Source organism: Pelodiscus sinensis, chromosome 26 (assembly GCF_049634645.1).
Source record: "Pelodiscus sinensis isolate JC-2024 chromosome 26, ASM4963464v1, whole genome shotgun sequence".
NCBI classification, from domain to species: Eukaryota; Metazoa; Chordata; order Testudines; family Trionychidae; genus Pelodiscus; species Pelodiscus sinensis.
In genome coordinates this window covers 21,660,887-21,683,235 of record NC_134736.1, presented here as the reverse complement: position 1 = coordinate 21,683,235, position 22,349 = coordinate 21,660,887, and the positions used below count along the sequence as shown (strand labels likewise).

Here is a 22,349-nt window from a genome sequence, read left to right as displayed (position 1 = left end):
TCCTGCTTGTTTTTCTGCTTCTTCTGAAGCCTCAATCTGCTGCTTCTTCTGTTTCTTGTTGATTCTTCTGCTTTTCCTCCTGTTTCCTTTGTTGCTGCTACTACTTTTCTTCTTCTGCCACTGCTTCTGTTACCGCCTCTTTCTTCTACATCTTCCTCTTATTCTGCTGCTTCTTAAGATGTAATATCTATGGCTGCTGCTACTTCTTCCACATCTGCTTCTTGTGAGGTTGCTGCTGCTGCTACTTCTTTTTCGGCTTCTTCTACTGCTGCCTCTTCTTCTGTTGCAGCGGCTTCTCCTGCTCCTACTTTTTTTTCTGCTTTTTCTTCTTTTGTTTGTGCTGCTGCTTCTTTTGCTGGTTCTTCTGGTGCTCTTTATTTTGCTGCTACTACTTCCTGTTTTTTCTGCTGCTGCACCTTATTAATTCTTATTTTGCTGCTGTTTCTTCAGTTGCTATTTCTTTGACTGCTGAAGTTTCTCTTGCTGCTGATACTGTTTTCCACTGTGTCTTCTTCTGCTGGTACTTCTGCTGCTGTTTTTTCTAATGTTGTTGCTGCTGCTATCTCCGCTTACTTCTGCTACTACTTATTGTTCTGCTTCTCCTTTTTCTACTGCTGCTGCTTCCTGTTTCTTCTGCTCCTATGGCACATTTCTTGTGGAAAAGCACATGGCAGGGTGGACAGCTCTTGCACAAAACAGTTCTTGCGCAAGAAGCCTGCAGCTAGACATAGCCTAAGGGTGGAGCTGGTGCAGGGGGAAGGACCTGCTTTCCAGCCAGCTCCCCCAGCACCAGCTCGTGCCCTGAGTGGGGGGTGGACTGTTAGGTTCCTACTAGGGTGCCCAAGAACAGGTGCCTGTCAGGTGGGGACCAGCCGTTCACCCCCCCCCCCTCACGTAGCATAGGTGCTAGAGCCCCGCCCCCCAGAGTAACGCAGCGAGGCTGGGGCTGGTCACGTGTCCACACCGGCCCGCCCGGAGTCGTCCAGGGAAGTCCGAGAGGCAGCAGCAGCCTGGGGGGCCCCGCCCACTGACCCGCCGCGCATGCGCGGTGTCACCCCTCCCGCGATTCGCTGCATCGCCTCTGCCGTGCCCAGGCCCCGCCCCCCGCTGCCATTGGCCCCTGGGCGGAGGCCGCAGCAGAGACTCCGCGCGAGCCCCAGTCGCGGTCGCTGCACGCGCTGAGGCGGGAATTGCGAAGGAGCCGTTGGGGCCGTTACTCGCCGCGCGCAGGAGCCGAGGTGGGGGCGGGGCCCGGGCTCGGCGCGGGGGAAGTGAAGGCGGCGGGAGCCCGGTTCTGTCCCCCGGCCCGTATTAAGTTGCTAGTTCGGGCGGGCGGGTGGGGCGGGGCCGGTTCGTCTCTTCCCCCCCCCCCCCGGGGGTTCCCTCGGGCCGGCGGGAGGCGCCCCAGTCGGACACGCGCCGGGGGCCCTGCAGGGAGGCGCGTTCCCCGCGGTACCAGCGTCCGGATACGCTGCTGTACGACAGGAGCGCCACTGCGCATGCTCCATGCCCCAGTTCCCCCTCCCCCAGCCTAATCTCAAGGGTAACCGCGAAGCAGCGGCTGGGCGCGGCGCCGGAGCAGCCCCTGCAGACCGGGGCGTGTGATCCCCGTGCAGCTCCCCACGCGGCCCGCCCGGCCCCTCGCGAGGGGCCCTGTGCAGGGGTCGCGCCCAGGGCGGGGGGGTGGATCTCACAGATGGGGGGGTGCAGGCTCTGGGCAGGGGGGAATGAACGGGGGGGGGTCGGTACTTTCCTGGTTCACAGTTCTGGGAGCTGATCAGCACAGCCGGTGGATTCTGGGGTCCGTGTGATGCCCCAGGGAACCTCCCCGCCAGGGCCAGAGTGTGGGACATTTTCACCGAAGCCTCCAGGGCTGGGGTGTCTCCCATTGGCTCTTTGGGATACAGAAAACAACCTGAGTCCGCTCCAGGGAGGGAACCGACCAGTTATTGCTGGGGGGGGGCAAGTGTGAGCTCAGGAAATCTTAACTGATCCTATTCCCCAGCCCAGAGGGAGCCATGGCCGCAGTGAGACCCATGAGAAGTCTCCAGAAGGAAGCAATGTGTCTCAAAAATACAAATTAGTTGTCCTATGGAACCCTGTTTAACCACCCGAGTTCTTGCACGTCACCATTAACACACACACGCTATATAAACACTTATATTACAATTCTCTATTATATGCACACCTACACTATACATTTTTCAATGATGGAATTTAACAGTAGTCACTGCTTTCATTTATAGAGATGAAGAGGGACAAATTAAATACAAGTCAGATTACAGAAATGTATTTATTTTGTCCACATTCATGGTGTGCTTTTTTCCATTGTAATGATTAATTTCCAAAATGTTTGTTCAGCCATAGGAGCATTTTTTTCCCAGAATTACCAATCCTTGCTCTTTTATGAAAAAATATGAGTCCATCACACAGAAGAATCTCTCACAGGCAGCTGATGGAGACAGAGGTCTGTTGGCCCTGGTGCACAGCTCCCTAATTCTAGGAAAAGAGTGCAGCAGATCCATGGTCTCTCCTGAAGAGGCCAAGCTTCTTTGCAGTTTCATTTGTGTAAAATGACATAGTCTCTTACCTTTTCTAATCCCAGTTTCATGCTTGTTCCTAGTTGTCAAAGCAAAAACACGCTCCTCTCTGTTTAGGCGGCTAACAACTGATTTGCTTTATTGATCAGTAAAGCAAAGTGAGCCAAACGTGGTCCCAGCAAAGTCGGGCCCAGTAAAGCTGCTAATACAATCAATCCTAGTATCTTTATACCCTTAGCCAAACAGTCTGACGTCAGGGCAACCAATTACAGAAATCCTCAATTAAATTTGGAAAAACAAAGCCTTATCAACAAGATGGCGGATAGGTACAAGGGAGTACATCTCCTGTCCTAACCAACCCAATTAACACATACCAATAGCCCATCCTGTAGGCCTCTTCTCACGGGGTGACAGAAAGTTCACTCTCATCTACGTGCTTGAGAGAGAAGCTGAAATGGTTTCTGATATACAAGATGGCTTCTAGCTAAACATAAAATAGCTTCTACAACCCCCCCCCCCTTTTAGCCTTTTAAAGGCTAACCTTGAAACCATTTTATACCTCCATTTTCTATTAAAGTATTTATGTACATTTCTTGTTCCTTTCTCTGCTCATCCTATTTTAACATCATGAGTTCTACATTCCCTTTGGTAAGGGTCTGTCTTGTGTTTTCCAGAATACAAGAACTAAAGCAATTGATTAACAAGAAATAGCAATACGCACAAAAGAATATAGCCAATACTAAAACTACTCTTTGCAAAATCCAAGTTCCCACATGTCCAAACCAGCCTCCCAACCAACCTCAGAGGGTCCAGCTTTTCTCTTGTCTAGGCTTTCCACAGTTTTTTTCAATCTCTGAGACATCTTCCTCTACTTCTTTGCTGGTGTCAGAAATATACTCACAGCATTCTCTTCTTACTAAGGCACAAACCCCGCCCTTACTATCTAGGACATAGTCTAGGGCCATTCGGTTTTGGCTTTTTCTTACCCTGGCTCTTGAACCATTACATGTCCAGCAGTACTTTCCAATTGGGGTCAAGGCTAGGCGGATATACCCTGGGTTAGTAAACCCTTTATCCTGCCAAGTATCATTTGGCTTAGTTCACTAAACAATGTGCCATTGATTTGAGTGTTGTTTAGTGGGACTGGAATCATTGGGATGCCTCCTTCTGAATGTACAGGACTGTGAGCACATATCCAGCAACCTGTGGAATTAAATTCTTGGGAAACTTGGTTCATTAAAAGCATAAACAAATTTAAACTATATAGGTTATAACTGCTAGGTCTTAAAAACAAGATTAAGCATAAGCTTAACATGAATTGTTTGTCCAGCCTCATGCTGGCTGTTCTTCAGGACTTCGTAGTTTGCTTCACCTATCGCTGGCAGGTTCTTCTGGGCCGCAGCTGGTACCTTGGCCTCGGCCTCTTAGGATCGTCTGCTTCTGGGCCTGGATTGCCGGTACCAAGCCTGCGCTGATCCTCGTCTACTTCTGGACCTGGGTTTCTGGTACCAGGTCTGCGGTGATCCCAGTCTGCTTCTGGACCTGGGTCTCTGGTACTAGGTCTGCGGAGCTCCTTGTTGGGGCCAACCTCTGTAGGCGCTGGAACCAGTTTGCAGTGAGAGGCGTGAATCTAAGTGGGCTATTCCTCGCACTTTACAGCAGTATGAGTGGTAAGAAGGACTTGGTAGGGACCCTTTCACCTGGGTTCCAGGGCAGTCTTTCGCTGGTGACTCTTCACACAAACCTGGTTGTAGTTTAAGGCACGGCTCAGTCGGGGCCTCCTGGAAGGCGTCCTTAACCTGTGAATGATAAGACTGTACACACCTCACAAGTTCCTGACAATACTTGACTATGCTTCCTTTAACAAGTGTGGCATCAGCCAGGTTAATTTCTGGGCTGCTTAACAGTCTCATAGGTTGGTCACATGCAATTTCATGTGGACTGAGTCCAGTTTTCTGATTAGGAGTGGCTCTCATGCTCATTAGGGCAATCGGAAGTGCTACTATCTATGTTAAGCCAGAGTTCTCGCATATTTTAGCAAGTTTGTTCTTTAAAATCCTGTTTCATCTTTTTACTGCTTCTGTGCTCTCCAGGTGTTATGCACAGTGCAGTGCTTGTTTGGTAGAGTAGTACTTTTCCAGTTTTTTTTGAACAATTTGCCCAGTAAAGTGGGTACCTTTATCACTGGAGATCACAAGGTATATTCCCCATGATGGGATGCAATGATTTAGAAGTTTCTTTGCCACTGTGATGGCATCAGCTTTCTTGCAGGAATAAGCTTCTACTCATCTCAAAAACAAGCAAACAATAACCAGCACATTATTCAAAAGATTGACATTTAGGCAATTGAATAAAGTCCATTTGTAAATTCAGAAATGGTCCTAAAGGCGGATGTCTGGTTGCCAGAACTGTCTTTATAGGTTTACCCATGTTGTGGGCTTGGCAGACAGGGCAAGCCAGACAGTAATCTTTGGCTGCTTGGGAGAATTTGGGAGCAAACCAATTTTGTTTTAAGGATTGCTACCATCCCCCCCTTTGCCAACGTGTGACAATCTATGGAGCACGGGGGCAAGGTGAGGTAGCAAGACCACGGGGCAACAATGTGGCCATCAGAGCTGCACCACAAGTGGTCTGGGTGCAAGGTGCACCCTGCCAGTCTCCACTCCTGCTTTTCCGATTCTGGGGCTTGGTCTTGCAGGAGAGCCAGTTCTGACAGAGACGGCAAAGGAGCTGGCGATGGTAGGAGAGAAGGGAAAAACAGCAGGTAGAGGAGCAGATTTCACTACATTCTAGACAGTACAAACTGCATAGCCTGCTACTAAAACTCTACTAAAATTATAAAAGCAAAAAAGCCATCTGTGTAAAGCACGAAGTTAAGATTATTCAAGGGACTTAAATTATTTTTTCATTAAAACAACAATATTGTACACACAACAATGTTAGAAATACATACATCACAATTAAGACACACACAAGACAAATCTGGACAAAACACAGAACACAAACTTATTATGTCATGACACAGAACCATGTTTTTGTTTTTTTTTCTTCAGTTAATTTTCAGCTGATATTAGCACTTCTTGATGATCTAAAAGACAAAGAAAACATTTCTACCCCCGTCGGGGTGGCCCATTATAACTTAAAATACTGCCTAAGATCTGCTAGGGGAACTATTTACAGCTAGTTCCTTACCACTTCCATGGGCGAGTAAGCTGTAACTTTCTGAGAACAAGAGAGCTTCATCAGTACTCGTGACCTTCCACTCTCTTGAATTACCTCTGAGTTGCTAGCCTTCCTTATCAGTGGCATGCCTCAGTTTCCCTCTTGTACTGCAGACCAGGCTTTTTTTACTGCCACAGAAACTCTTAGAACAAGGTGCTTTCTTGTTACTATTCCAGCAAGCAAAAAGGTTTTTCTTTCCTGAAAAGAATCACATGCAATGTTACAGACTTACTTATGGGGGACAGTGCTCCCCCCCTTCCAGAACAGACAGGCAGTTTGCAGACAAACACAACCTTGGATCTGAAAGCAAGCCAAAAGTGCTATCAGCTCAGCCTTGAACAGAAACACTGTGAAGTTTCTGGGCTTGGATTTTTTAAACAATAATTAGGTTCCTTGGAAGACACATTTAACCCTTAGGGTGCAGGTTTTACAAATTTACAATGTATAGATTCTATTCTTTTATGCGCTTAACCAATTAAGTTTCAGTAGAATTCCTTATTTTCTCTTTAATAGATTTAACAAAGTGTCTGTAGCCAAATGTTTAACTTGACTGTTTCATTGCTAAGATGATTAAAAGAGGCTGCAAGAAACAAGGAGTCATTTCTTAAAGCAGAGTTTGTTTTTCCTCCCCCTTAGGATTTGGAGGAACACTTTCCTTAAACTGTTAAACTTATTTTAAACTTTGTGTTTTGCTTTGTATCGGGCAAGTTTGTTACAGGAGCCCGTGTTTTCAAAGGGAAGAGCTAATTCCTTTCAGTTATTTTTCATGTTTCCTCTCTACCTGTGTATGCGTTATAAAGAGGGATAGAGGGGTGATGTTGTGCCAGATTTCCCCCCCAAGCTTGGTTGATATGGGTGTGCCAACTGAGAAATCTCTTTTCTTTTCTTTTTTTCCACTTCTTGTGCATTATTTTGGCACAGAGGTGCTGCAGCAACTTTTAAGTTACCTATCTTACTGCAGGGACAATTTTTTGCTTATCTGAGCTTTGCTTTCATCCCTCAAGGCTTTAATTTTTCCTCTTTTCCAATTTGTTAAATGCTTACAGGTCCTTGGACCATTATGCACGTACATGTAGTACACAGGGGTGCCTTTCGGCAGAGTGGGGGGTGTTTAGACTAATCCCCACTTAAACTAACTTTATACAATCTAAAGAAAGAGTCTGCTGGGTCTAGAGTGTCAGACCTTAGCAGCTCATGAAATAAGGGGAGTCGTCACTCCTTCACATATCTGCTGAGTCTCGAGGTTCAGCTGACTCCCCCTCCTTGCGTTCAGAGCTCCTTCGTGGGAGAGCCCTGGTGCAGCTGGGATCAGCTCAAGTCTCAGACCTATGCAGAGGCATTCATTCTTCACTCATTACATTCATACTCATTTTTCACACACATTTTTTTTCTCCTTTTTCACATTTTTCCTACAGTTTCCACATTTAGATGCATCTTTCTTTATTGTCCAATTCTCATGGGTGTTTCTATTAAGTGGCGCTGCCCTAAGACATCCGGCACTTAATATCAGACTTCATTAGGATCCTATACCAGAAGGCTCTTCTCATAAAGGCACTGGAATTCCTGTAGACTGACCTACCCCATTTTCTGCGCGCGCTTAATTCTGTAAGGCACCGAACTAAAAGTCCGTCTGCTTACACCTTCTGCGAGTCACCGAATTAAGAGAAATCCGCCTGCTCGCACTGGTCCCCCCCCTTTTGTTGCGAGGCACTGGACTCAAGGTCTACCTGGCTCGCAGGGGTTTCCGGCACCCGTCCCAGCCTGGCAGAAGACCACGTCCTGGCGCCTGGAGACAGCCTGGCGGAATGGGGTACTATGGCCTGGGGTTAGCCTCAGAGGTCAGTACTACGCCCACAAATAACAGAGAGAGACAACAAAGCTTCCCCGCAGTTCTGTGTGCCGAGAGAGAGTAATGGCACCACACCAGCTTTTAGCGTCCGAACACAGAGGGTCCAGCGCATGGCTGCCTCACTAGAGACACTGGTGTGCCCTTTTGGAACTGTGACACATAAGACAGGCCTAATAGACAAAGACAGACACAGACAAACAAAAATGTTAGCCGCTCCACAAAATTGAATTCCGTAGCTCCCCTTACCCCGATGGCCGGCCGTCACTCCAAATCCCAAGCCTTCACCAGGAGATTTCATACCAGGTATCTCCTTACCTTCTATTGAACGCTCTGAGAGGTTTGGAAGTGGAGTGCCGGTCCGTCCATATGGGCAAGTGGCGCGTTAGGAATCTCGGTGGAATCACGGGGTGACAGAAAGTTCACTCTGGTCTACGTGCTTGAGAGAAAAGCTGAAATGGTTTCTGATATACAAGATGGCTTCTAGCTAAACATAAAATAGCTTCTACATAGTGGTCCTAACATTTGGCATCAAGATGTCAGCTGCTGTTAGCTCCAGGTCCTCAATTATTTCACCAAAACATTTCTGAATGCTGCACTGGAATCTATCTACCAGTGGCCTCAAGGGCATCATGTTTCTTTGCAGTTTTGAAACCATCAAGTATAATTTAAACTTAAAAAAACAACAAATGGTCTGGTAGCACTTTATAGACAATAAAACATATAGGCTGTGTCTAGACTGGCAAGTTTTTCCGCAAAATCAACTGCTTTTGCGGAAAAACTTGCCAGCTGTCTACACTGGCTGCTTGAATTTCCGCAAGAACATTGACTTCCTACTGTAAGAAATCAGTGCTTCTTGCGGAAATACTATGCTGCTCCCGTTCGGGCAAAAGCCCGGGCCAGTGTAGACAGCACACTACTGTTTTGCGCAAAAAAGCCCCGATCGCGAAAATGGCGATCGGGGCTTTTTTGCGCAAAAGTGCATCTAGATTGGCACAGATGCTTTTCCACAAAAAGTGCTTTTGTGGAAAAGCATCCGTGCCAATCTAGACGTTCTGTTCCAAAAATGGTTTTAACAGAAAACTTTTCCGTTAAAAGCATTTCTGTAAAATCATTCCAATCTAGACACAGCCATAGATGGTATCATGAGCTTTTGTGGGCACAGCCCACTTCTTCAGATGACTAGAGTTTTGAGTTTAGGATCTGCAGACCTATTTATTTTGGCTCTGCTCATCCTAAACTCAAAACTCCAGTCATTTGAAGAGGTGGGCTGTGCCCACGAAAGCTCGTGATACCATTTATATGTTTTGTTGTCTATAAAGTGCTACCAGACCATTAGTCTGTACAGGATAAACTTAAAAAACAATGAACTCAGCTACGCCCTGAAGCTGGTATAATTTACGCAGCATCCATTCTATTAGTGTGCTTATCTCTGCTTGGATACTATTTAGTGCCTTCACCACTGGGCCCATAACCATGGCATATTCTGTCAATAAAACCAGCTTTGCTGGATTCAGCCTGTCGTACAGTCAATACATAATGTTAATACAAATACAGAATGATCAGGGTTTGTGTTTTTATGCTTTTCTTTTTGTTAAAGTGAAGAACTGCTTCTTGCATATTAATTGGAGTCCTGGGAACACATTTCTCATGGACCCTTCTCCTTGTTCATTCAGTATGTACTGAATTCTCTCCACAGCCATGAACACAGAGTTCCATCTTTTCTGGCTTGGCCAAATGCACTGGGGCTTGCATTCTGCTTCCACCATTTTTGCTCCAATTGCTGAGTGTTCAATTTTATTTCATAGTGCTTAGCATCTGGCATAAGTGGACCTGGCCATCTCTTCTTAGGTGTCATTTGATTCTCCTGTACCACATCTATAAATGAAACTAGGTTCTACAAGTGGCAGGCTCAATGTTGGTGTTTTGGTACAATTTATTCAATTTAGGCACAAACTGAAGAATCTGCAGCTGGTGAGCTGGTGCTACAGGACACAGCGAGCTGGCTCTCCAGAGCCTCTATTCCCTTGGGCCAGGCAGGAGAGCACCGTGTGTGTGTGTGTCCGGCTGCTGTGTTCACTGTGAGTAACTCTCCTTCCCTTCTCTGGGCCAGTAAATCGCTGGTGACGGTGCCATAGGACTGGCTGCAGGCACCGGGTTGCTTTCAGCCCGGAGGTGCCAGTGACTTGGGGCAAACGCTCCTTTGGGAGGGGCAGAAACCAGAGTGTTGTGGGGCTTGGGGAGGGAGCAGGTGTCTGTCCTGCCAGGGTTTGGGGCAGGGGAGCTGGAGCCATCGACCCGCAGCTCCATGGCCCGGGGTGGGGGGGGAAGCGGCCCGGCAGCCCGGGACATGCGTGGGGCAGAGCCCAGGAGATGCAGCGCACGGAGCTGGGGGCACCAGGCAGAGCAATCAGGGACTTGCCGGGAAGAGGTGCGGGGATGTGGGAGGCGGGGGAATGTTTCTGAGCTTGGGAAGCAGCAAAGGCCCCGGCTCTCTAGCCCCACCCCCGGCTCCTCCGTGTGGGTAACGGGGGAGGTTCGGGTGTGGAGACCCCTCTCGCGCATGATGGAGGTGACACGTGACCAGCCCCTCCGCTCCCCTGATCGGGGCGGGGGCTGCAGGGACCCGCGCAGGCCCCACGTGGCTGCGTGGGGGGCAGGGGAGGCTGTTGCGGGTTCGCGCGAGCGGGGCACTGGGGAGTGACACCCCCCCGGGTTATGAGAAATGCCCCGGCCCAGCCCAGCAGGAAACGCCCCCGCCCCCTCTGTGGCTGCGCATCCGGCAAATGCCCCCCCCGCCTGCGCCCCTCGGGACTGGGGCGTGGCCAGGAAGCTCCCGGTCTGAGCTAAGCCCTGGCGCTGGACTCCCAGCAGAGTCACTGACCTTCTGCGCATGCGCGATCTCACCGGGACCCTCCATTCTGTGCAGCCATGGCCGGGTTTTCTTGCTTTCCTGCCCCTGCTCAGGCCCCGCCCATCCCGCCGCGCGCCCTCAGCAGCGTCTGACTCCGCTGTGGTCACTGTGCATGCAGACAGTGCCTGGTGCTGTTACTCACCGCGCTGCTTCGGAGGAGCAGGGAGCAGAGCGAGGTGCGCGGGGCTGGGTAGTTAACGCTGGGGGAGCCTTGGGGGCAGGGCTCTATGTGGCCGGGGGGGTGGGGCTGTTTGGCTGTTTGTTTCTTTCTTTCCGCAACGCCTCATTGGCTGCCGGGCACTCCTGCTGCTCCCGGCGGTTGGGAGAGCCCCGCGCTGCGCATGCGCCAGTTTTGCGGGCGGCCCAGACGGCTGCCGGAGGCCCTGCCCCTCGTTCCTGACCCGCCTCCCCCCCCCCACGTGTCTGTGGAGCGGCCGCTCCTGGGTGGGGCAGGGCCTCTGTGGGGGAGGGGCTCACACAGGCTGAGGGGGGTGTGCAGCTCTCTTGTGCGAGTTGGGGGAGGGGCACCGCTGGGCTGGGGGAGGGGCTGTGACCCCCCCTTCCTGTGCTGCCTGTGGGGGGCTGTTCCAGCCAGGCAGGGGCCTCAGGCCGCTCGCTGCTGCCCCCTCTGTGGTTGAATGTTGCACGTTCACCGCAGGGCCCGTCGGCCCGTCTGTCTCTGGCTGTTGGTGCTTCCAGGCGCTCACGCTCAACGCAAGCCGAGAGGCCGAAGATTGTGGTTGAGTTTCAGCAGTTGCGGCAGTTCCTGGAGGAACAAGAGCAACTCCTGCTGGCCCCTCTGGAGAAGCTGGGAGGGGAAGTGTCAGAAGCCATCAAGTGAATTCCTGCAGGTGAGACTGAGGGAGAAACATCCCAGCTCCCCACACAGGGAAAGGAGGCTCCTAAATAACAAGTGCTGGGGTCTAGCCGTCAGATCTGGGTGTAACTTGGCGTGTGCATTGCTGCCATGCGAGTGACTCGTGTGCTTTGCAGAGTCACAGGCACAGACCTGTTGGAGATGGCAAAGCCCCATTAGCTCATGGACTCTATGGCCCTGGGGCCAGGTCAGGGTGTCTCTTCCCCATATTTGCAAATTGCCTTCCCTGTGTGTGTCCAGTGCAGCTGAGATTCTTTTCTGTCTCTTTTCTCTAGGACATCAGAAACAGGTTGAACAGGTAGGTGGCTCCCACTGCTGTCATACTGCACAGCGCAGGGAAAGAGCTTGGAGCTGATGTTGGCACCATATCTTCCCAGGGCTCTACAGCCAGATGTTGGATAGAAATGTCTCTGACTCACTTAATTCTGAGGGTCTCACCCTTGCACAGCAGACTCTGGAATTCCCCATTCAGGGGCACAGTCTGACTTCAGATATTTCCTAGAGCTGTCACCTAACTAGGGACTGTCTGCCTCAGGACTGTGGAGCTGGAATGTGGGTCTGTCACTACTGGGCACATTCAGCCCAGGGCAGCAGAGACCCAGAGTCTGTCCTACCTGAGGGCTGTTGGGAGACTTGTGTGGAAGGAGCAGGGGAAGGAGGATCTGGTGTCTGTCTGCTTCCTAGTTGGCAGCCCTTCACCTGAGTACATCCTGTCTCTCATCGCCTGGAGGCCAAAGAGAGACTTGGCCATTGAAACTCAATTCCACTTTTGTCCCCAGCTGGTCTCTCGGGGCTAGAGGTGAAGAACAGCAATGGGACCTTTCAGGGGAAGGTTGCACAGCCATGGGCTGTGTTGCCCCTGCTTTCAGGCTGGGGGAATTCAAGGAATTCTAACTCCAGGCCTGTTAGAGCTGAGACGTCCTAGCCAAATCGTATCATCTGTAAATGAAATAGAATCACATGGAATTGTTTCTGTCCAGGTATGAGACGGGAGCTTTCGGACAAGGTGATTATTTCAGGTGGAGATTCTATAAAAGAGAAAATTCCTGTTAAACATCTTCAAGGGATTGTCATTAAAGTTACCAACCAAACCCAGCGACCACGGTGCACACAGCCCTAAATCTCACTCACTGATCAGTGAGGAGTCCCAGGGGCACTGCATGGGGACCTGTGAACACTTGGAGAAACACTGGTCTATGGGCTTGTGATGCTATAGGGGTGAAGCTAAAGCACACAACGGACAGCACCTTCAGGCTCAGATTTCATTGCTCAGTCAGTTTCAATATGGGGTTGGTTTCAAACAATAAATAGGCTAAAAGGCTGAGAGCTGACTGGCTTCCATGGTATCAATTTGTTCATGGCGAGAAACTGCCAGATACGCAAGGGCTCTTCGGTCTAGTGCAGGCCTGAGCAAAATACAGCCCATGGGCCAGATCCAGGTAGCCAGGCCATCTGATCCAGCCCATTGATGCTTGGCGAGCAATGGGCTACTTCCGTACTTGCCACTTCCCACCTGCAAGCCACTCAGAAAGTGAAAGTGAGCCTGGAGGTGAGGGGGGAAGGCTTCAGGCACTGCTTCCACCTCCAGGACAATCTCATTGGCTGGTTTCTGGCCAGAAAGAAAGTACCGTGCCCCCTTCCCTCTGGCTCATAGTTATTCACACACACACATGGCCCCGCAGCCTGTGCAAGGGTTGGGCAGGCTCCTTACCTGCCTCAGAGAGGTGCTTGGCTGCTGGCCGGGAGTCACTCCGGTAAGTCTCCTGGCCAGAGCTTGCTCTGGCACCCCAACCTCTCTCTTCCCCTCCTAATTCTCTGCCTCCTACTCCTGCCTCCCACTCCACAAACCAAAACTCTTTCTCTTCCTGCATCCTCGTATGCAAGAAGCTCTTCATGGTGAGAAACCCTCAGCCCCTTATTTGTCCACTCAGCCACTTCTCTAAATTAACTTTACTTTAAATATCTCATGAGTAGTTGGCTAATCCAGTGCCCCAGATCACACCTGCTTCCTTCACCCAAACTCCTTCCCAGACCCCTCTTTCCCTCCTGCATCCCAAAGCCTCTCTCAATGCTCCCTTCTTCTCCCAGTGTCCATCCCATATGCTGTATTTCCTGGTTAATGTCTTGGAAGAGTGCAGCTCTCAACCACTTTCCAAAATCTTGGAGTCTCTCTCCCCCCCCCCCCCATCAAAATGAATTGCCCACCCCTGGTCTAGTGGATACAGTTCAGTGAGAGTCAATAACTGAAAGCTGCAGCTGGACAATTTCAGGCTAGAGAGGAGGCACAAATATTTGATGGGTAAGAGAATTAGCTGCTGAAACAAATGAGCAAATAACTGATGGGTTCTCCATCTCTTGATATCTTCGTATCAACACTGGGCAACTTTCTACAAAATATTCTGTGGGGAAACAGAGCTTTGTGCATGGGTAGCTGGGCTAGGTGTAATGGCTTGTGCCACAGAGTGGACAGACTGCATGGCTAAGGATATCTTCTGATGCCATGAATCCATGAATTTTAAGGTCTTATCCTGCAAACATTCAGCACACATGTTTAATAATGTGTATCTGAATACTCATATTAACTTCACTTCCTCTCTGTTATGGAAGTCTGTGTCAGAGGAGAGAATCAAAGTTTGGGCTGCAAATCAATGCATGAAGACTAAGGGATTATAAATATTGCAGCCCAAATTAAATTAAACCTATGTGCATGTTCAGGCAGATGAATATGTGGCTTGTTAGCAGAAACACTGGGTGCTGAGAACTGAATCCCATTGTTGCAGGCAAAGCAATGTAACTCAAGACAGGTATTGAGAGAAATAAATACGGCTTTTGGATCTAACTTGTGTGTGGTGTTTATGGAATATCTAGACTCAGCGTAGAGTCCAGCATGTTTTTCACCAGGGACAGAGTCTGGGCAGAATTGGGGTGTGGAAAGGATTAAAGCCCTTTTTGAAATGTCTCCAATTCCCCTTCTCCCTCTGACAGGCTGCAGAACACCCATGTCTGACTCCAGCTTAGCCCCTGGCCTGCAGGGCCAGGGACAGGAAATGGCCGTGGCGAAGCCAGTGAGCTTCCAGGAGGTGGCTGTGTATTTCTCTGAGGAGGAATGGGCTCTGCTGGCCCCGGGCCAGAGAGCCCTCTACAGGGATGTGATGCAGGAGAATTACGAGGCTGTGAGCTGGCTGGGTGAGGATTCCTATCCCTTTGTGTAACAGAAGCTGGGTGGGCTCTGGAGCAGTTGGGTTGGGTTTGGTTCAGTTCAGGGTCCCTCAATGCCCGAACCCCCTATATCAGCAGTATGTGCCCCAGTAATCCTGGCTCCTGTGTGAGAGGAGGTTCAGTGACATAATACTGGTGCTTCTCTTCCCACAGCCAAGGTCTCATTGTGGTTCCCACCATCTTGCCCATGTTGTGCCTTGGCCAGAGGCATCAGTGGAAGGGCCCAGGCAGGAACAGCAGGTACCAGAGTAGTGGAGCTGGGTGTAGCTGCTATTAGCATCTGCAGAGTCCCCTTCTGCTATTGTGCTGAGTCCCTGGAAGGAAGGCACCAACTCAGAGTCCTTCTCTGCTTCTGGTTGATTCTGTGCAAGCCAGAGGGGCGCCAAACAGCAGGCCCGTCTGGCCACAAGAGGAGGGCTGCTGCTGCTGGCAGAGTAGATCTAAAGTTGTAGAAGGGGAACTGAGCTGCAGGAGCATTTACGAGCAGCAGAGAAGCAGCCCATCCACCTTGGCTGGCCACAGGAACATCCTGGCACTGCCCTGGCTGTCTGCAGGACTGATAGCTGTTCTGGGCAGCAGACAGGGCCCACGCAGGCACAGTCAGTCAGTATCAGGAGTGTGGCGCATAGGCAGGGCCTGAAGTGGCCAGCCAAGGATTCATTTTCCTTATCAGACAACTTCCCCTGCCTCCTTCTGGCTCAAGGAGAGCACCTGAGCCCAAGAGCAGGGCAAGTCCATCCCCCAGCCAAGAGCTTTGTGGACAGAGCCCATAGGGCTCTAGAGTTCTGCTGGGTCCTTTCCCTCCCTGCCCTAGTGACCTCACATGTGGCAGCTTAAATATGAGTCCTGGCTAGGGGTGTCTGTCAGTCCTGAGCAGCCTAGAGCTCTCCCCTTATGAGCAGTGTGTTCTTGTCCTGCCCAAGTATGCAACAGGCCCTAACGGAGATTGAGTTGTATCCTGGAGAGTGAAGCAGAGCGCTCAGTTCCCCATGGGAGTCAGCTGGGCTATTTCCAACATGTTAGTGGGAGGAAGGGAGAATTAGTATGTCCTGGTATCTTGTACCAGCCAGAGACCAGTGTCTGGAAGGCTGAGAAGCCTTTCTGGGTAGGAAACTCAGATCCTGGCTTTGGCAGCAGCAATGGCACAGACCTTAATGAACAAGATCAGCATTTGGTTAATTTCTCCCCCAATAGGATTTCCAGTCCCCAAAGCTCATGTGCTTTCCTGGGTGGAGCAAAGGGAAGAGCTGCAGACCCTGGATATCCAAGGCTGTGAGGAAGGGGAGATCATCAGTGACACCCACGCAGGTGAGAAATCAGCTAAACTGACTCAAACCAATTTCTGTGTTCTCATAGCAGGTGTTGGTTGTGTGTTTTCATCAAGTCTTACTGGCCCTTCAGCCTGTCTTCAACTCCAGTCTGAGAGTGCTGTGTGGGGAAAGAGTGATGGGGGAGCAGGGTGAACTCAGCTCATGATTATTGTATCTTTCCAGCCATTCTTTGGCTGTCTCTCCCCCCCCCCCCCCCATTTTCTGTTCACCATTCAGAATTTTTCTTTCAGCTCAGCACAGGGAATGTCTCCTGTGTGGTTTCTCTTTCTATCCCAGCAGGTGATAAGATGCTGAATGAGAACAGTGAGAGGAGTCTTCAGGAGGAAGGACCTGAGCAAATGGCTGCATGTGGGGTGTTAGTGGGAAGATCTGAAGAGCATGTTTCTCACAATCCTGAGCAAGGAGAGACTTGTGACAGTCAGTGTAGCCTACAAAGGCAGCAGGGAAACCATCCCGGAGCAGGACAGGATAAATCCAGTGACAGGAGCAGAAGGTTGAAAACAAATACAGAAACTGTTCAAACAAAAATCCTCCATCAACATTCACCTTGTTCTTGCAGTGACTGTTTAGCTCTTATTAAACATGAAAGAGCCCAAGCAGGAAGGAAACCCATTAGCTGCTCTGACTGTGGGAAAAGCTTCAGTCGGAGGTCAAACCTTGTTAGCCATAGGAGAACCCACACAGGAGAGAAACCCTTCAGCTGCTCTTACTGTGGGAAAAGCTTCAGTCACAGGTCAAACTTTGTTAACCATAGGAGAGTTCACACCGGAGAGAAACCCTTCAGCTGCTCTGACTGTGGGAAAAGGTTCAAACGGAGGTCACACCTTGTTAGGCATAGGAGAGCCCACACAGGAGAGAAACCCTTCAGCTGCTCTGACTGTGGGAAAAGCTTCAGTCGGCGGTCACAGCTTGTTAGCCATAGGGGAGACCACACAGGAGAGAAACCCTTCAGCTGCTCTGAGTGTGGGAAAAGCTTCAGTGACAGGTCATACTTTGTTAGGCATAGGAGAGACCACACAAGAGAGAAACCCTTTAGCTGCTCTGACTGTGGGAAAAGCTTCAGTCAGAGGTCATACCTTGTTATCCATAAGAGAACCCACACAGGAGAGAAACCCTTCAGCTGCTCTGACTGTGGGAAAAGCTTCAGTCAGAGGTCACACCTTGTTATCCATAAGAGAACCCACACAGGGGAGAAACCCTTCAGCTGCTCTGACTGTGGGAAATGCTTCAATTATAGGTCAGATCTTGTTAGACATAGGAGAACCCACACAGGGTAAAAACCCTTCAGCTGCTCTCACTGTGGGAAAAGCTTCAGTCAGAGGTTGCACTTGGTTAGATATAGGAAAACCCACATGCAAGAAACCATTCAGTTGTTCTGACTATAGGAAATACTGCAGTCAGAAGTCAGTTTGTTATCAATAAGAGAACTCTCACAAGACTGAAATCCTTCAACTGCTCTGACTTTGGGAAATGTTATTGCAAGATTTCAAGCCTTGAAGCCACACATGTGAGAAACCCTATAGTGGTGGTGAGCAAAATTTTCTCTGTTGGCACAATCTAGCCTGCCTAAGGCTTTGATTCTGTCCACAAGGTAATGCCAGGCCCCACCTCCAAATGAGCATGTGCTGAGGGGGAGGGAGCTTAGTCCCACTCCCTCTTCATGTTGTGTAGCTTCTAGAGAGGAGGCAGCACTAGGCTGAGTCTTTGCCACACAACCTGAGGCTGGCATTAGAGGCACTGCTGGCCTCCAGGGCTACATGGCCATGTCAGGGGTGCCTCTGCATGGCTGCAGCAATAGCACCTCTGGCCCTGGACTGAATGGGTGCAGCAGTGGTGCCTCTGGTGTCCGGGGCTGGTCCTGGTCTGTGTGGTTGCTGCTGCAACAGCAGAGCCTCCCTCCAGGGTGACCAGGACTGTGGCTGCAGATGTTGCTGCAAAGGGACCCAAAGCCAGGTAATATTTGCTTTCCACTCCAGACACTCCCTTCCAATCTCCTCAATTCCCTTTCCCCTGGGAGCCAGCACCCCCAGATTGGAGTGACATCCTCCTTTTTTCTTGCATCCTCTCTCCTGGCCCCACAATGCACCCTCCCCCTGGCCAGATAGCTGCCTGCTTCTGCATCCCAGATCCTTCCTCCAAACCCCAACCCTTTCTTGAGCCCCCTGTTACATTATTGGATTTTAAGGTGAGCATACAGATCACTTGTTGTCATGGGGAACTGTTTGCCTCAAATTTGGTTCAAAGTGGGCCATGTGAGGTATCAAATGAAAGCTGATATTGTGTTGATTCTATGTATGGTATTCATGTACTCTGTTGGAGTTTTTATGGGAAGTTATGACTATGGGGTCTGTTGATGCTGTGTATGGACTGCCTGTCATGGGGAAAGAATGTCCAATGAGTGACTATGCTAATCAGTATGGATCCAAGGACAATGGCTCTCCGGGTGGCCAATACACAGCTGAGGAATGCATGTGGTAAGCTGCAAAGCAGCCAGGTTACAATGGCTGCTGGCATATGAAACAGGTCACTTGACCATGTGACTAGGTCCAGCTTGGGAGACACCAGGAATGAATATCAAACACCATGGCTACGTCTACACTGGCCCCTTTTCCGGAAGGGGCATGTAAATTTCACTAGTCGTCGTAGGGAAATCCGCCGGGGATTTAAATATCCCCCGCGGCATTTAAATAAAAATGTCCGCCGCTTTTTTCCGGCTTTTAAAAAAGCCGGAAAAGAGCGTCTAGACTGGCCCCGATCCTCCGGAAAAAGTGCCCTTTTCCGGAGGGTCTTATTCCTACTTCAAAGTAGGAATAAGACCCTCCGGAAAAGGGCACTTTTTCCGGAGGATCGGGGCCAGTCTAGACGCTCTTTTCCGGCTTTTTTAAAAGCCGGAAAAAAGCGGCGGACATTTTTATTTAAATGCCGCGGGGGATATTTAAATCCCCGGCGGATTTCCCTACGACGACTAGTGAAATTTACATGCCCCTTCCGGAAAAGGGGCCAGTGTAGACGTAGCCCATGAGGGGGGCTCCATCTTGTCTTCAGTCTTGCTACTTATCCCAGATGAAGCCTTGCTAAGGAGAGAGACAAGGGGAATGAGTGCTGACCCATCCTGGTATACGATGTACACCAAAGACTTTTATGCTAGCAGTTTGTAACATCTCCGCTAGGATTCTGCATCAAGAATTTGCTTATTGATGTATATAATGTATTCTCCTTAACAACCTTACTCTCAACCTTTTCTTTCTTTTATTAATAAACCTTTAGATTCTAAAGGATTGGTCTGCTGTAATCTTGTGGGTAAGATCTAAAGTATAAATTGACCAGAGATTCATCACTGGTTCTTTGGAACTGGGTGGATCTGTTCTGGGTTGGACAGATTGGGCTCTATAACCCCTCACCTGTGTGTAAGACCAGGGCTGATTGCGGCACAGGAAGAGCTGGGGTATCTGAGAGGTTTTACTGATGAGGCTTCCTGTGGGTGGACTGGCAGATAAAGTGCTCTGTATGATTGGTTTGTGGCCTATTTTGGAAAGGTCTCCAGTCAAGGGCTATAAGCAGTCCTGGTTTTGAGCAATTTGACCTGAGTGGATTCTCTCAGCAGTGCCCAGACCCGGCCCGGCCCTCTCCAAACCTGTAGGCTACGTCTACACTGGCATGATTTTCCGGAAATGCTTTTAACGGAAAAGTTTTCCATTAAAAGCATTTTTGGAAAAGAGCGTCTAGATTGGCAGGACACTTTTCCACATAAGCACTTTTTGCAGAAAAGCGTCCGTGGCCAATCTAGACGCGCTTTTCCGCAAAAAAGCCCCGATTGCCATTTTTGCGATCGGGGCTTATTTGCGGAAAACAAATCTCTGCTGTCTACACTGGCCCTTTTGCGCGAAAGTTTTTCGGAAAAAGACTTTTGCCCGAATGGGAGCAACATAGTATTTCTGCAAAAGCACTGACAATCTTACATGAGATCGTCAGTGCTTTTGCGGAAATTCAATTGGCTGGTGTATTCAGTTGGCAAGTTTTTCCTCAAAAGCAGATGATTTTGCGGAAAAAATGTCCAGTCTAGACACAGCTGCCGACTACTGTTGCTCATGGAAACTTCAGGGCTTCCCATAGGCCAGATTTACTTTCCTGGGGTTCCAGAGTTAATGGATTTTTTTAAAAACCTGGTGAGCACTAACTTAACCAAAACAAACATTAGATTACACATTCAACAGGTGGGCAGAGGGGAAGTGATTTGATAGGTCTAGCAGTGGAAACATTATGAGCACATAAGCCAATGGACTACAAGGTTACACAGGATCCCTGCCCATCACCAATTAAACATCTTATCAATAATACAGGTAATTATTCCTAACAAGCAAAATGAGCCAACATAAACAGAGGCATGTTGATGGTAACTCTTTTAGCTGGAAATATAATGCATCTACTGCAGGGGTGATATTGCCTTGGGTTAGCGCAGTCTAAGGCCTCAGGCTTATTTTCTAGGAATAAAGAAGATAGTGAAAAACAATCCTGCAGAGTTCTTTGGTACCAGCCTTATCAAAGGGAAGCCCACTTGGAATGTGGTTGCCAAGGGAGCCAGGTTCATGGTAGCTACTGTCTGTATGCTTCCCAGGCCTGGCCTAATGATTTAGGATTTGAGTTCTCATTTCTCAGCAAGATACCATGGACTGCCTCAGTTTACCCCTACAGCTCCCTCCTCTTGGGCTTAGGGTTCTTTAACCCACCAGCATAAATACAACAATTTCAGGGGTTTTAATTTACTTTGGAAGCGCTGGTACAGCACCAGTACTATATAAATGTTATAATCAAAACTCGCCACATGATTTGGCAAAACACTACTCAAATCCATCCCCAAGATATTTTGTCACCAGTAAAGGCACTGCCCGTGATTATAGATTTGACCTCTACTTCCTGGTTGAGTGCCTCAGAGTAAGGTGTTACGGCATGGTCCACGGTTTTCCCTATGTGTGTGTACCTCAGATGGCCAGTCCTGATATGCCTTTGGGCACCGTCCACCAGCTCCTCAATCTCTGCCTGCAGGACCAGTAAACCCTCCTCTAGGTACTTACTTCCTCCATGCCACTCAGGATCCCAAGTTAGACTACCCGTCATTGCCGAAGTGCTGTAGAGCCAAGTCCTGTGAATGGTCAGGGTTGCCCAGCAAGGGACCGTTATGCACATGAATGGATATGTAGAGGGCACTGCCTTCCATTTAGTTCAATGGAGTGGATTGTCTAGGTGGTCAAACACCAGGGGCTCGTCTACATTGGCCCCTTTTCCGGAAGGGGCACGTTAATTTCAGCGATCGTAATAGGGAAATCCACGGGGGATTTAAATATCCCCCGCGGCATTTAAATAAAAATGTCCGCCACTTTTTTCCGGCTTTTAGAAAAGCCGGAAAAGAGCGTCTACACTGGCCCCGATCCTCCGGAAAAAGCGCCCTTTTCTGGAGGATCTTATTCCTACTTTGATATTTAAATCCCCCGCGGATTTCCCTATTCCAAAGTTAGAAATTAACATGCCCCTTCCGGAGAAGGGGCCAGTGTAGACGTAGCCCAGGGGTTTAGAAAAAGAGTTCATAACACAATACCGTCCATGCTTCACACTCTCTCCCCACCCCCAAGTGGGATTCTGGGGTATAGGGGTTTTTGCTTTTGCTTCTCACACAAAAGGTCCCTGGTTCAAAGCCAGGCAAAAACACAAGGGCTGTGTCTACACTGGCATGAATTTCCGGAAATGCTTAAAACAGAATAGTTTTCGTTATAAGTATTTCTGGAAAAAGAGCATCTACATTGGCATGCTGCTTTTGCAGAAAAGCCCTTTTTCCGGAAAAGCATCTGTGGCCAATGTAGACGCGCTTTTCCGGAAAAGAGCCCCGATCGTCATTTTCACGATTTGGGGCTTTTTTCTGGAAAAGACTACTGGGCTGTCTACACTGGCCCTTTTCCGGAACAGTGTTCCGGAATAAGGACTTATGCCCTAGCGGGAGCAGCGTAACTTTTCCAGAATAGCGGCTGATTTTGTACAGTAGAGCGTCGTTGCTTTTCCGGAAATTCAAGAGCCAGTGTAGACAGCTCGCAGCTTATTCCGGAAAAGCAGCTGATTTTCCGGAATAAGTGGCCCAGTGTAGACACAGCCAAGGTCTTCTCTTATTCTTGCTCCCTTTGTTGCCCAGGTAAGCGCAGCACCTTGCTGCCAGGCCTGTGCCTGGGATGAGCCCAAAACTTGCACAAAAATGGCTGCTTTTGCACAAAATCATGCCAATGTAGATATAGCCCAGCATCAAGACCAGAGCAGTGCAAGGAAAACCAGGAATTAAGGAAAAGCCAAGACAATAAAGTGAAATCCCTGTTTCTCTCTACTTTAAAACTAATTTTGAACTTTTTGACAATAGCCA

At 49.3% G+C, this 22,349-nt stretch overlaps 1 pseudogene; it reads left to right on the top strand.

Annotated features, from left to right (window-relative positions):
* Positions 1–1,072: 1,072 nt before the first annotated feature.
* Positions 1,073–18,590, top strand: LOC106732881 (uncharacterized; annotated as a pseudogene).
* Positions 18,591–22,349: the final 3,759 nt, after the last annotated feature.